Genomic DNA, 11,996 nt, shown 5'->3' on the forward strand with positions numbered 1-11,996 from the left:
TAAGTACAATCATACAACAACATTAATAAATAAATAAAACAAAAACAACATGAAATGATATCAAGTAAAATAAATTTAAAAAATGAAGTAAAAATAAAATAAAATACAGAAAATTATGTAAAATGAGATTAAATAAAACCACATTTAAAAAATTCCAAATATACAATGAAATAAATATCTCAGATAAAAGTAAAATCAGTGTAAAACAGAAAATATAATAATGTAAAGTCAAATACATTTAAAAAATAAGTTTTCTACTAGATTTAATTAATTATAAATATACAATAAAACAAACAACTTCAAAAAAACCCTCAAATACAGAAAATTAAAATAAAATAAAAAGTGTGTGTGTGTGTGTGTTATTATTCTTACAGTCAAAATGACTCAAATTTACAGACACTGTGGACGATCAAACAACTAAAATCATGTACAAAGATAAAAATAATCTATTACCAACAAATATACAGAAATTAATCTGTATTCATGGGGAGGGGGTTATAATTTAAAGGGGAAAACTAACTTTAACATTCACTTAATACATACGACTAGGAAAGGTTTTTGTGTTTCAGTCAGTGGGGTGAGACTACAGAACTACAGGTACAGGGATGAGGGAGGGGTTGGGGATCACTGGGTGATATAAGGATGGACAAGTATGTGGATGGAGACGTACAGGTGTGTAAGTATGAAAAAAAAAAAATATATATATATATCATATTATATGTATTCTGTCAGTGTAGTAGTATGTGTCAATGTTGAGGCTGACTCTGTTCTTTTTTTTGTTGCTGATCAATAACAGAGGGTTCAGTTTTCTTACTCTTCACTTTTCTGATCCATATCACAGATGGAAAGAACCGAACCACACTGGGTTCCTGTGGTCCCTGGTTGCTGATAGCTGATTGGCTGATGCTGTCGTCGAGCCTCAAGATGCCTGTATGGACAGAAAAACAGGATGTCTGTGATGATACCAATCAGCTCCACTCAGGTAATATATGTTTCTGTGTCTAGATTCAGTTCAGATACTGAGTTTATCATGAGCTTAAAGCTTAAGCTGAAGTAAACAGTGTGGAAATGTACTTTAACAATACTTGATGAATCAGAAAACTGTCCCTATGCTCGTCCTAAAGACGGTCCAACACTGGTTGAACACAAAACATATGGATGAAAATGATCATTTCCAGTAAAGTTGAGCTCACAGCTGTTTCCTGTGTGAATGTGTCCTCAGTGCATGTCCACATGTCTCAGTTGGACAACTCACTGCTGATGGAGCTAACACTGTCCTCTGCAGTTTAAGGTTCACCTTCAGTTTTCATGCGTTCAGTGTGTCCCAGTGTCTGACATTCAGCTTTAAAGTTACTAATCTAATATTTACAGCCTTTCACTTTTATATGTTTGGGCCCAATTCAAACCTCTGAAATCTAAAGAGAAAAAAAGTACAAAATTCAAATATATCATCCAAACTTTCAGTTCCACTGATCCAGATCCTCCCTCCATCCATGGAAAAGATGAACATCCTGGTCTGTCCTGAGGACGGCGTCCCAGGGGAAGGCAGCAGTTCTGTCCACAGAAGAAAATCCAGCAAAAACCAGTCTGAACACAAATGTACAGACGATTACTAAGACAGTCCACAGAACAAACATTTACCTTTAACACTGGACAACATTCAGAAGAACAAAGAAAAGAGGACATTTAAGAAGGGCTGTGTTTTCCAGTATAAAAATACCTGTACCTATTTAATAGTGTTTAATTTCAGTCCAACTGGTTGAATCCATGTCAGTCATATGTCAACACATCCACAGCAGTAGAACACACGGCGCCATGTTAGCTTGGAAAGCCTCCATGTTAGCTTAGCTTAGCTTAGCTCCAGCACAACTCAACTCATATGAAACGGTTTTACAGCTTTAATATCGGAACAACTTTCATATCCTGACTGGGTTTAGACATATCCACTTCCATCTGACATTCTACATTCAGCTGATAAATGTATTAACTGAGAGAAATCTAAACTAAACTAAACTAAACTAAACGGTGCTGCTAACTTACCAGGATAAAGAGAGCGGATTCACGAACTTACTGAACAATTCTCAAACTTGTGTCCAGTATAAATCTATAGTTTGCTGCTACAACTCGTCAACAGGTTTTGTGATTTCTCTGTTAGTGGGTTTCTTCTTCGTCAGTGTCTGAATTAGAAAAGAAATGCAGCAGAAATCAGAGGATTCTGATCCTGGACCTGTGAGGCGTTCAGGGTGCGTAGGAAAACACTGGGGTAGGTGGACTAAGGGGGCATTAATTACAGCCTTCATCATTCAAGAAAATAAAGTAGGGTGGATATAGAAAGTTTCGATGATTATATCCATATTGCCTTTCTAGAATTTCTTTTCACAGACCATTAATTTCAGTTGAAACAATAACACAACAAACCAGACCAAGGGAGCACACAGCTCATACAAACACAACCTCACATAAAAGCAGATGGGTTCACACAAAGCACAAAAACAATCAAATGAAATCAGATCTGATTGGTTTTATGTACTCAGTCCATTTGGACCAGATATTATAAAATCTTTCTTTTTCAACTCTGAAGCAAAAGGATATCTTCTCCATAACATAAATCTCACAGACAATTCTAACCCATTCATCAGTGGTGGGTGGTTCTACTTTTAACCATCTCCTTGTAACACATTTCTTACTGGTTGCCAACAGTATAGCCGGTATTTTTTTGTCTTTAATGTTCCATGACTCAAACAGTAGATTGCCCAAATACATGGTTTCCCATTTAAACAGAATGTTTACATTCAATACATTTTGTATGTGTTTGTGGATCTCTTCCCACTAAGGTCTTATAACCTGACAGTCCCAAAAAATATGGAAGTGGTTGGCTCCAGTACACCCACAAAGTCTCCGACAAGTGTCCCCGCTGCCTTGATGTCGTTTCTGAATGGGTGTGACAAAAAAATCTTGTAACGTTTTCCAGCAGAACTCGTGCCATGTGTTTGACCCAGTTGAGAACCGTTGTAGTTGGCATGTTTTCTCCCAGCTCTCCTGTGTGATCTTTACCTTCACTTCCTTTTCCCATTTCTTCTTTATGTATTCTGTATTCTCTTGTTTAGATAATTGTATGGCATTATATAATTTGGAAATAATTTTGTTGTTTGCTCCATGTTTAGTTAATGACATAAACACCTCTATGAACCCTATCTTACATTTTTGTAAAACCTCTTTAAGATTTTTGTTAAAGTAATGTCTCACTTGCAGGTACCTAAAAAATCTTCTTTTCCCAGTCCATGAACTTTCTGTGAGGCTTCAAAACTCTGAAATGCCCCTTTGTGAACAAATGAATAGTAGGTAGTTGCTACTTAGCTTTAGGAAGTAGTTCTGGAGCTGGGACCAGTTTGTATGTGATCAGTGGATGAATGTGTGCGACACAGTCAAAAATCAGGACAGAACTCACAGACAAAGTACTTTTATTCATACAGATTATAAAAAAAAATACACCAACCCCTGACCTTTGACCCCTAGGGAAAGGATCCACCACCTTCATCTTCAGTCCACCGTTAGGACCCCTACCTGGGATGAACAGAGTCAAATCTGGTGAAACTGGGTCAAACTATGACAGAGATATGACACAATGAGTGTGTTTTATCCTGTAGTTGTGCATGGTTTTCATACAAATTTGAGGTGGCTTTCATATTTCCCTTTGACCCCCACACTTCAAACTTTGCACACACTTACATGAGGACATGACGATGAATCCCTGTGAAAATTGAGGTTTTAACTTAAAGCACCTCTGAGATATGACAGGAAATGTGTGTTTTTCTGGTCCCTGAAGGCCTCAGTTTTAAACTCTTTCAGCTCTGGTGAAGCCATGTTTTGAGGTGCCGGCTCCAAACTCTGCACACATGTAGAGGGTCATGTTGTCTGAACATGCTGTGAATTTGACCTCTGAAACATGAAAGCCCTGCAGAGTTCTTTAAGTAAATGTGTGTTAAGGCCTGCAGTTAGCCTTAGCTTTCATCCCATGTTGAGGTGGGTTTTCTATTTCCCTTTGACCCCCAGACTTGAAATTCACCACACACATACAGGCTCACATACTGACAATATTCTGTGCATTTGAGCCTTTTAACCCAAGGCTCTGCAGAAAAACTGAAGGAAATGTGTGTTTTTGGCTTAAAAAGGGCTGATTTCAGTATATTTTGGGCTGTGACCCCCCCCCACACACACACACCTTGACCCAGACCCTTTAAATTCACCACACACATCAGGTTCAGTGGTGTCATACCACAGTGTGAATTTGGTGAAGCTGAGTCCAACTATGACACACATATGAATTCTTCTGGTGCTTCAGGCTGCGTCTGCGCCTCAGTTTGCGTCCCATTTTCAGGTGGGTTTCATATTTCCCTTTGACCCAGACTCTTCAAATTCCACACACGGCTGTGTATGGACGGTGTGATGACACACTGGAAAGAACAGAAATTTAAGTCAAAGCATCACAGAGATAGGAATAAAACTGCATATTTCAGGGCCTTTTTCTGACCAGTCTAACTGCAGATTCAACAGGGTTCCCCTGAACACAGACACTTGAAATTTTACAAACGTGGGGAGAAATTGTAATAAGACAGAGTGAAAAAATCACAGACTTATGTCAACGAATGACAGAGATATGAAATAAAACGTCATATTTCAGGGCCTTTTCAGGCTTTTGATTCAAGATTCAAGATTCAAGTCTTTGACCAGTCTAATTCAAAATTAAACAGGCTTCCCCTTAATGAACGCTCTTCAACATTCACACACGCATGTGGTGAAATTGTACAAACACACAGTAAAAAAATGGTGGACGTGGGTCAAAGGGTCACAGACATATCATCCATTTTGTGTGTCCAGGCCACAAAATGGAGGAATTTTACAGTTTGACCTTTGAACTTTCAGAACTAAAACTAAACTAAACTAACTAACTAAACTCGGGGTCGGAAGCATGGATTTACGTGGAAGAAAGTGTTCTGGAAAGGTCTGGAGGAGCTCTACGACGCACATCTGTGGATCAGGCTATACTCTGGGTATATGTGGAGTATCTGTGGATCAGGCTATACTCTGGGTATATGTGGAGTATCTGTGGATCAGGCTATACTCTGGGTATATGTGGAGTCATGTTCAGACCCAGGACACTTGGCTCCTACATTTGTAATGATGTGTGTCGGATCATAATTTGACTTTGATTGTGCAGAAAAATGGCATAATTATTATTATTGACTACTGTACATTGTGACGTATACTGTCATTTTCAACATATTAGTGTTGATACCTGGACGTTGATGCTGTGGAAGGACTTCCTGTGAACATAGTGCCTTGGTTTTGTGCAGGCGCAGTAATAAGAATGTGTGTTCCATCTACACACACTATTACATTTGGAAGACCAGCAAAATGAAGATTATCACTGATCTGAGTCTGAGTTTACAGCAGAAAGTCTCAACATTATTTAAAATATAATTTAGGATTTAATATGGAATGTAAGATTGAAATGATAATAATAAACTTTATGTCCAACATAAGTAGGAATAACACATAAAGGTGAACAAAAGGGAAAAAAATAAATTATGAATTTAAACAGAACAGTCCAAAATACTGAAGGTAATCACCAACAAAAGAAAAATAATTCACATACTGTACAGTTATTTCACTGTGGCTCTTTAACAACACTTTATGTCTGAAATGAAGTCGGAAGAAGCTGAACTTATATTGTTCAACCCCAAATTCACAGACATGGATGAACAGATATTCATCAGGAAATGATAGCGCATCTACTCCGTCTGAAAATCCTCTCCTGACGTAAATTGCTGCGTATTAACTGTGGTTTTAAATCTATGGGATCGCATTTATGTGGACAACCCATGTCTAACAGCATGTTTCAGGTGGAAGGAGTCAGGTGAAACTCTGGAGTTTCTATAAGAAAACCTGCCACTGAGCAGGTTCTGTTCACAGAGTCAGTTACTATGGTAACAGACTCAGGGTTTGACTTCCCTCTCTTTCTGGAACTGAAAACCCAGAGTTTCCCTCATGTCAAGGTTCACATACTCAGAGTTTTCACAGAACCCTCTTTCTGGAACAGGCCCCCGGTCCCCAACAAAAAGGCAGTATAGCCCAGTGGCTTAGCTGAATGTTTGTGCACTTTTGGAAACAAATTTGATATTTGGCACAGTTATACATATGACCATTGCGAATCATTCTGGATATAGAAACACCTCAACCGCGCCCCCTGGTGGGAGGTGGCGCCACCTACATATACAAAATTGCCCCTAGAGGCCAGTAGGAATGTTGTACAGACATGAAACAAATGCCAAAATGTTGGTCTCATCGAGCCCGACAAATCATACAATCACACCCATGAGCTAACTCCAACAGGAAGTTGGCAATCTGCCTCTGAATGTATTCTAAAATCAAAGAATTAACAAGACAAGACTCTTTCCACCATCACTGCTTATTCAGTTCAAACCTTTATGACACACTTTATATATTAATATGTTCAGGAGACTCTCTGCTGTCCTCTAGTCCAAGAATTTTTGAGATAGGATGTACGGTTATGGATTAATCGCAGGTTGTTTCTCAGGATAGCTGTGTTTTTACAGAGAGGATTTTTCTGTCTTTTTGGCCCAGTGGCTTAGCTTAATGTTTGTGCACTTTTGGAAACAAACTTGATATTTGGCACAGTTATTCGCAATATGACCATTGCAAATCATTCTGGATATGGAAACACCTCAACAGCACCCCCTGGTGGTAGGTGGCACCACGTAAATAGTGCAGCCACTGGAAATATTTCTTCTATTACAAAAATGGATATAACTTTGCTTCTAATCAATATTTTTTCACTCTGTTTTCAGATATAGCTTCCAATAAAAATGGACTAGATGCTACAATTTGAATCTACACCATATAAGCATTCTTAAAGTAAGATTATAACAGATAAAGTAGCATTTCACCCAAAAAATGTAATATTATATTTCTATAAATTAGAAAAATTACCACAAAATATCAATATATCCAAAATTTTTCAATCATTGTATTTTCCTTCATAAGCATTTGTTAAAGTTCTAGTCAGGTGGCTTAAAAAGATGAAAACATGTATCATATTTGGCATGATTTATTCATAACATATGAGAACAATATAAAATGCAAAATATGTGCCCTCTCACACATACAGACATACAATCTTCAGCAATCTTTCATAGGGAGTTTTACATTGGCATAAACTGTTAACCTATAATATGATTAAATTCAGCTTTCATTAAAGAAGAAACTCAGTTAACAATAATCAAATCATCTTTGCCAACCCCAGTTTCCAGGACTTGGTAAATCAGGGTTAGGTTCCAAAACCTGCCCCCAAATAAAACCTCCCTGATATGTAGCTCTTCTAATGTGTTGGTCTAGAGCACCTTCTGTAGGGGGGATGTTTTCCAGCTCTCTTCCTTTATGAGCGAATAGTTCTCTCCTGGCTCTATTTACTTCATTGTGTTCACTCGTTTTGTCATACAGGAGCACAACAAATCTTTCCAGGATTACTTTGCATTCCAGTGGAATGTCAACTGGACACCTGGCAAGTTCATTGAAGGCTCCTGTAACTTGTGGATATGTTTTCCATGTATTCCAGGCTGATGTTTTACCTCTTCCAGCAAACACTGATGTTATGTCACAGCCTGTGAAGGCATGGCCATGGAAACTTCAGCACCAAGTGATGATATAATCTCATGAACTGGTACATAGCAGAAGTGCTTGCCTACACCATATGCTACCCACAGTTCTTGGAGGGACATACTCCCAAAGTGGCCTTAAAAACTAGTACCGGGTACCAGATTTCAGGTCCTTTTATGTTATGGAAACGCAAAAAGGCTGAGCCGAGTCAAGTCGAGTAGAGCCAGTACCATACAGTGGAAATGCGGCAAAAAAGATCCTATCCACGTCTGACATTTGATGCTGTAAAATGATTAATTAAATTTAAAAAAATATGATTAATTATGTCATATAGAATATATTCACGTTTTAGACCATTATGACCAATAGCTAGTCATGGACAACATTATATTTTATGCATCAGAGGAAATTAAACATCATTTTTCTACTATATTTCCCTGACGAGATTACAATATTAATGATAAATCATAAAATTATTAACACTTACATAAATGCCATATGATCAAAATTTACTATTATTACTTACACGTTTTGTAGATCTAATATGTGAAAACAGAATGAAAAAATATTGATTAGAAGCAAAGTTATATCCATTTTAGTAAGAGAAGGAATATTTCCACTGATTGGGATATGTAGGTGGTGCCACCTGCCACCAGGGGGCGCTGTCGAGGTGTTTCCATATCCAGAATGATTCGCAATGGTCATATGTATAACTGTGCCAAATATCAAGTTTGTTTCCAAAAGTGCACAAACATTAAGCTAAGCCACTGGGCTAAAAAGACACAGAAAAATCCTCTCTGTAAAAACACAGCTATCCTGAGAAACAACCTGCGATTAATCCATAACCGTACATCCTATCTCAAAAATTCTTGGACTAGAGGACAGCAGAGAGTCTCATGAATATTTTAATATATAAAATGTGACATTAAAGTTTGAACTGAATAAGCAGTGATGGTGGAAAGAGTCTTGTCTTGTTAATTCTTTGATTTTAGAATACATTCAGAGGCAGATTGCCAACTTCCTGTTGGAGTTAGCTCATGGGTGTGATTGTATGATTTGTCGGGCTCGATGAGACCAACATTTTGGCATTTGTTTCATGTCTGTACGACATTCCTACTGGCCACTAGGGGCAATTTTGTATATGTAGGTGGCACCACCTCCCACCAGGGGGCGCTGTCGAGGTGTTTCCATATCCAGAATGATTCGCAATGGTCATATGTATAACTGTGCCAAATATCAAATTTGTTTCCAAAAGTGCACAAACATGGCTAATTTTGGAGCTAAGCCACTGGGCTAGTAGTGTAAAGGCTGTGCAGCTGCTGTCCCTTGGCTCCTCCCACAAAACTGAGGAGAATGAAGGCAGGGCAGCGAATATAGAGCCTGGATTAGACAACTGACATCATATGTGCAGGTCATGCTGCATTCAAGGACCACAGAGAGTGTGGGAAAAACCACTGTAGGGCCAATATAAGGCTCCGTTCAGATTGCAGCCAAATGTGGCCTAAATCTGATTTTTTCAAATCTGACCCGGACCACTTTCATATGTGGTCCTAAATCTGACCTGGGCCACTTACAAATGCAGTCCTAAATCTGACCCAGACCACGTACGTTTGCGGTCCTAAATCTGACCCAGACCATTTACATATGTGGTCCTAAATCTGACCCGGACCACTTTCATATGTGGTCCTAAATCTGACCTGGGCCACTTACAAATGCAGTCCTAAATCTGACCCAGACCACGTACGTTTGCGGTCCTAAATCTGACCCAGACCATTTACATATGTGGTCCTAAATCTGACCTGGGCCACTTTCATATGTGGTCCTAAATTCGATACAAATCATATATTTTGCAATGCGATATCAGTCTGAAGGTATTTGAACTTTAATGTGCTTTCTATGTGTCTTCCAACTTCACTTCTTGTGTAAAGTTTCTCCAAGGAATGTGATTTCATTGACCCTTTCAGTCTGTTATTTAGACGTAGATGTCTGTTATCACCACCATCCATCAAATCAATCAAACAACAACTGTCCAATCAACTTCTGTTTTTATTGAAATCAGATTCATTTATTAGACTTTTGATTCACAGATCCAATAAAACTCCAATCAAACACAAACAGAAGCTTTTCTCCTTTTCCATTTCCAAGTGGTGACAGACTGATCAGATCTAATCTCAGCAGGTCTGTCTGTCCATCGTTAAACAAACGGTGGCGTTTCCATTCAGTCCACAATTGGACAAATGGTGGAATGTACACAGGAAGCATCAATCTACAGTAAAAATCAGGAGTTTCTTCACAGACGGCAGAGTTCATATGAACCGCACAAAAAAACACTATAAACATCAAGACTGAACAATGAATGTAGGACAGAAAACTGTGGTCCACTCAAAGCACCAAATACTCTGGTTCATGTCTGACCTGATGAGATGGAACCTCATCTGGATGTGGATTTGGAGATCTTCCAGATTTACCCACAATTCAACTCTTCAGCCAACCATGGATGGAGTTTTAGGATCACACCCAGGGAATCAAACTTTTTTTTAAACACATAAAAAGTCATATTTCAGTGTAAATGTTGTTCTACTGTTTTAATAAAAGCATCAATACATAGAGTGAAGAACTCTAGACTACTGTGAGTAAAAAGTATTTTCAAAAACAAACCAGAATATTATAAGAATGAAGCCGTATTTACATGTGTATAAACTCTGTGAATAGAAGCTGAGACGCTGATGGATGGTGAAGCATCAGAACAGAATGAAGGCGTTTATTGGTTCAGCTGTGAAACTGTTGATCCGATCCAAATATCAGCTGGACTCACACTGAACAACTGGGACTCTACAAATGGGAGGTTTCTTCCAGAACTCTCATTGTGTTTGACTCCGCCTTCAATCGGATCCGCTTCACGGAGACCTGGAACAAACATGGCAGCAGACATGTCCAGTTCAGACCAAGGTTATGATCGTTAACGAAAACTAATGAAATGACAAAAACTAGAATTGTAAAAACATTTTCACTAACTGAAATCAATAATAACTACAACTCAAAGAATAAAATGATAATTCACTGAAACTGTATTGTGTGCTTACAAAACTAACTAAAACATAAAAATTCTGGATAAAATTCCCTTCATTTTCGTCTTTGTCAACGTCGGATCGATAAAAAAAAAAAAAAAGATTTATTTCCCTCAAGCAAATTTAGCTGGTGGCACCACACAGTATTCAGTAGTCACTAGTCGTTCAGTCGTCTTCTGGTCCCCACTCTACCTGGAAACATGGAGACTAAAGTTGGGAGAAAGCAGCAGAGTCCTGTCTGGGATTTATTTGAATACGACGGAGAAGAAGAGAAAAGATATAGAGAAACTAAAACTAAACTAAAACTAAGCATTTGAAAATAATGAAAACTAATAAAAACTAGCAAACCTGCTCTGAAAACTAATTAAAACTAACTGAATTAGAGAAAAAAAAGTCAAAATTAAATAAAACTAAACTAGAATGAAAAATCCAAAACTATTATAACCTTGGTTCAGACTCCTGTGTGTGTGACTCAGTCTGAAGTCCAATGGATCCACTGAGGACAGATGTGAACGTACCTTATAGAAGAAGAAGAGGCAAAGATCAAATATGAGCAGAGCTGGGACAAGGACCACCACCCTAATGATCAGATTTGACACCAAGTCTGAAACACAATAGAAACAACCTTTAAAACAACGACCATGGAACATGTGATTGAAGACAACGAAGAAATACCGAAGGAAGGAAGGAAGGAAGGAAGGAAGGAAGGAAGGAAGGAAGGAAGGAAGGACACCTGGACAAGTTCCCAAAGAAGGAAGACCAGAGCAAAGGGAAGGACTCCAGAAGAAGAACACTCTAGTCCACACCTGGACAGATTTTCACTAGAACTATATCAGAGAGGATCAAACCAGCAGCAGAGAACCAGCTGGGTTCAACCAGGCTGGATTTGACCAGAACAGGTCAGGTGTTGATCACAGAGCACCCAGCGGATCCTGGTGGAACAGTCTGTAGAGTGGAACCTGCCTGCATTAGTCCACTTCCACCACTGTCAAAAAGCATTTGATAGCATAAACCGCTCCGACACTCTGGAAACTCATGAGACTCTACGGAATACCAGAGAAACTAGTCAACGCTGTGAAGACCATGGACCAGGAAACCAACTGCACAGAAAGGACAACTGTCACAACCTGTCCACGTACAGACAGGAGGAGCACAAGAGTTCTGTTCATCCTGGCAGTTGATTGGATCATGAAGGAACTGACCAAAGGAAGACAACATGGACTCCAGTGGACACTGGAGACAAATGGATGA

General features: G+C 38.7%; 1 long non-coding RNA gene across 1 annotated transcript; it reads right to left on the reverse strand.

Annotated features, from left to right (window-relative positions):
- Positions 1–4,332: 4,332 nt before the first annotated feature.
- LOC115433401 (uncharacterized) lies at positions 4,333–11,351 on the reverse strand. Its single transcript, XR_003937355.1, has 3 exons — positions 11,264–11,351; positions 10,367–10,584; positions 4,333–4,454 (listed from the first exon to the last, which is right to left on the reverse strand). It is a non-coding gene; the product is annotated as an uncharacterized LOC115433401 (long non-coding RNA).
- Between the last annotated feature and the right edge of the window lie 645 nt (positions 11,352–11,996).

Source organism: Sphaeramia orbicularis, chromosome 14 (genome assembly GCF_902148855.1).
Source record: "Sphaeramia orbicularis chromosome 14, fSphaOr1.1, whole genome shotgun sequence".
Classification (NCBI taxonomy): domain Eukaryota; kingdom Metazoa; phylum Chordata; class Actinopteri; order Kurtiformes; family Apogonidae; genus Sphaeramia; species Sphaeramia orbicularis.